We start from the raw sequence: 3958 nt of genomic DNA on the forward strand, positions 1-3958 counted from the left end.
ACATAGAGCATATTGGACACCCAAAAGACTATCAAAATTTAAAGGCTCGACAGTAAAATCATGCGGCAAATGTGTCGAAGAAAAAGTGGATGATATCCATATGTTTGGTGACTGTCCAGCACTTACACAATACTGGCAAGAGATTGGTAAGACACTAACTGCAGTACTGGGATCACCTATAACTGTAAGTACTCTTTTAATTATTTTCGGGATCCATTGTACAACTCAACCAAATCTGATTAGGTTAAGTAAGCAGCAAGAAAATGTATTGTTCATCATGATCTTGTTAGCACGTAGAGAGATTTGTATTAACTGGATAAAACCGGCTCCACCAACTCATGAAAATTGGCTAAATGCAGTAATAAGAACCAGCAGATTGGATAGAAGAGGGAAACAACCCAAAAGAATGAAGTATTGGGAGATCTGGGAAAATTATATCATCTCCAGATGATAAACTAGAACCCCTCCTTGTTTCGAAGGTTCTTTGGCTTTTTTTTTCTTTTTCTTTTTTTTTCTTTTTTGATTCCAATGATTAAGCGGAACAATAATTCCATGCATGACGTGAAGTCTGCCTAACAGCCCAAGGGCCAGATAGTTCCAGAAACAAAGGAATTATTGAGCAAGATAAAGGTGTACGGAAGGAAAAAGACTGAAAAGGGCTAAGACAATAAGAAACTCCCCTTGTAACCACAGATAGACGATTAGGGGTAGTATGTTGGACTAATCCCTCAAATACGGCCAAACTCCCAAACACCTTTATTTCTGCATAAACCGCAATATGAGGATAAAAAAAAAAACATTCAGAAGGACCTAGGGGTGGAACTGTAGCGGATGCCTCCATGAACAAAGCGTACAATGACACCGACCTACCTGTTCAGATAGGCTGGGGCATGGTGTCTAGAAAAGCCTGGGCGCGTAAAAGAAAAAAAAAGTGGCCTAATAGTACAAAGCAACGCAGGCGCTTAATAAATAAGCTGAAGAAGGCTAGAATATGCGCTACCCCCAGGTTTACAAGGACTCATGAGACAGGTCCCACCATGACCCCCCAAAATGACACAGCAGAGAACACCTCCGCAACTCACACTCCTACTGATGAGGGCCCACAGCCCTTGTTTTTAGAGAGTGTTAGAAGTTACACTCGCAATGTAGAGAGGTTTAGGGCCATAGAACACTATGAGGAGTTTAGATTTATTAACCTCCATCAAATAACATCATCCGATCATGGTGTTCTGGCTATACATCAGGCTATGCAGGAGCTCATAGAAATGTTGTTACACAATGGGGGCCTAATGACTTTTTCCAACTCCGCTTCCAGGGGCAGGGTTTTGACACTCCGTTGTTCACCAGGCGGAAGGCCCGAGATGTTTTTGACGCTGTGCAATTTTTAGAAAACCTCTCAAGGCTTTTACAGAGTAAGGCTGAACTAGTCGCCTATGGCACTTTTAGAGTCATAGCCCTCATTGCGGGGGCTTGAGGGGAGTGTTTTATATCGCATTAAAAGAAACCTTAATTGAACATCTAACAGAAATAACTAATAAGACTTATCTGGGACATGAAACGATACCTGACTCATGGAATGATGCGACGATTTGCATCTTACTAAAACCAGGAAAAAATCCAAAGAATTGCGCATCGTACAGACCAATATCACTTCTTAACTGTGACTATAAGCTGTATATGAATGTAATAGCTAAAAGATTATCAAAGGTTATGGTTAAATTAATTAACCCAGATCAAAGGGTTTCATAAAGGCTAGACAAATCCAGGAAATTACGCATGAACTAGTGGCGACAATTGACGTAGCTGTCTGCAAAAAGATACCTCTAACGATTGTCACATACGATGCTGCCAAAGCCTTTGACCACGTTAACTGGGCCTTTTTAAACAAAATCATAGAAAAAAACAAATTAGGGAGCAACTTTAGTCACATGGTAAAGGAAATCTATACAAACCCAAGAGCAAGGATAGCTATTAACGGGAACCTCACGGATAATATTAAGATTCAGAGAGGCACAAGGCAAGGTTGCCCCTTGTCTCTGCTACTTTTTAATTTGTATATTGAACCCTTGGCCTGCACTATCAGAAATCATCCGCTCATAACACCTTTTAAATATCAAAATTGGTCCAAGAAAGTAGCCCTCTACGCTGATGATCTTATGGTGTTTACTGATAATTATAACTCATCTAAACTGGCGATAGAGGATGTAATGAACAAATTTGGCAAGGTTTCAGGTTATCTGATAAATATCGACGGCCCTTGTTTTTAGAGAGTGTTAGAAGTTACACTCGCAATGTAGAGAGGTTTAGGGCCGTAGAACACTATGAGGAGTTTAGATTTATTAACCTCCATCAAATAACATCATCCGATCATGGTGTTCTGGCTATACATCAGGCTATGCAGGAGCTCATAGAAATGTTGTTACACAATGTGGGGCCTAATGACTTTTTCCAACTCCGCTTCCAGGGGCAGGGTTTTGATACTTCGTTGTTCACCAGGCGGAAGGCCCGAGATGTTTTTGACGCTGTGCAATTTTTAGAAAACCTCTCAAGGCTTTTACAGAGTAAGGCTGAACTAGTCGCCTATGGCACTTTTAGAGTCATAGCCCTCATTGTACGGGGGCGTGAGGGGGTGTTTCCAGACCTTTAAAGAGCATACTCTACAGTCAAATAATTGGTAAGAAACAGAGGTGGCCGCTCACCTTTAACAGCCCCTCTGCCAACACATGTCTGGCGGCCAGCATTGCGGGGCTGCTGATGGCTCGCAAGACCCCTGACGCTGTCATCATGTCTAGAGCTTCTGAAGCCTACGCGGTTTTTGAAATACCTCCTGACCGAATGGTCGGCTTTGGCGATATAGGTCTTTTTGAGAACTATTTTGCCGTGACGGTGAAAGTTCTTCATCACAACGGTTCCTGGAAGTACTTTACAACCGGGGGACCTGTGAGAAACAAGACTGTATATGTCCTCCACGCCGAAAATCATTTTTACGGCATTTTGAACCTTAAAGGTTTTCAAGGGGCCAGGTATGTGTGCGCCCACTGTGACCATATATACAGCAATAAAACATACCCCCAATGTGAAATGCATTGTAAGATGTGTCAGAGGGATGGCTGTATAGAAGACGCTACCCTGAAGGTGAGGTGCGGCACATGTAGGATGTTTTGTCGCTCGCAAAACTGCTTGAGCATACACGAGAAATATTTCACATGCGTCCCTAAAAAGGACTGCAGTGAGTGTGGGCGGTATGTGGCAACGGAGCACAAGTGCAAAGGTATGATATGTCCCCGTTGTCATGTGTGTTACGAGTCCGGCACCAACCACCAGTGTTATATGGTAAAGGTCTACCTCAGACCAAGACCGAGGACTATATAGTGTTTGATATAGAGTGCACACAAGAGACGGGGGCAGGGCCGGTCCTAGAGCTGTTGGGGCCCCGGGCGAAAGGAAAGATGTGAGGCCCCTCTAATTTGCATGTAACATCACAAGAAGTGACCACAGAAAGTGACATTGCGGGACTATTGATCTTATTTGGCATCACTGAAGAGGCCTAACGTGGATATCAGGAACAATGACAAAAAGATGAATATACAAATGAAATAAGTCCATATATTTTCAAACTGTATTAAATGGATTACATTTGTCACATTGGATGGAAAAGCTAGTTCCAGGTCTTAGAAAGATGGATGTTTTTTCACTTAATGTTAACTGATCGTTTCCAGATGAGTGCTTGATAGAAATTCCAGTTCTGTCTCATAAAGGGGGGCGATCCTGTTGAGGTAATGAGGGGCGGGATCATTCAAAATATAAAATTACACAAAAGCAAACCTCGCACATTTCAAAAGTCTCCCTTACCATTTTGAGTCATTATGCTGCCACCTTAGGATGACATTAATACTAAGTAATTTCTTTTAACGTAAATCTTCTCACCAGTATACCACACGCACATGCTAAGAGTCAT

General features: G+C 42.2%; 1 pseudogene; it reads left to right on the forward strand.

Annotated features, from left to right (window-relative positions):
* Positions 1-1037: 1037 nt before the first annotated feature.
* LOC147663311 (uncharacterized) lies at positions 1038-3455 on the forward strand (annotated as a pseudogene).
* The last annotated feature ends 503 nt before the right edge of the window (positions 3456-3958 follow it).

Source organism: Lissotriton vulgaris, unplaced genomic scaffold, assembly GCF_964263255.1.
Source record: "Lissotriton vulgaris unplaced genomic scaffold, aLisVul1.2 SCAFFOLD_2041, whole genome shotgun sequence".
Taxonomy (NCBI): Eukaryota; Metazoa; Chordata; class Amphibia; order Caudata; family Salamandridae; genus Lissotriton; species Lissotriton vulgaris.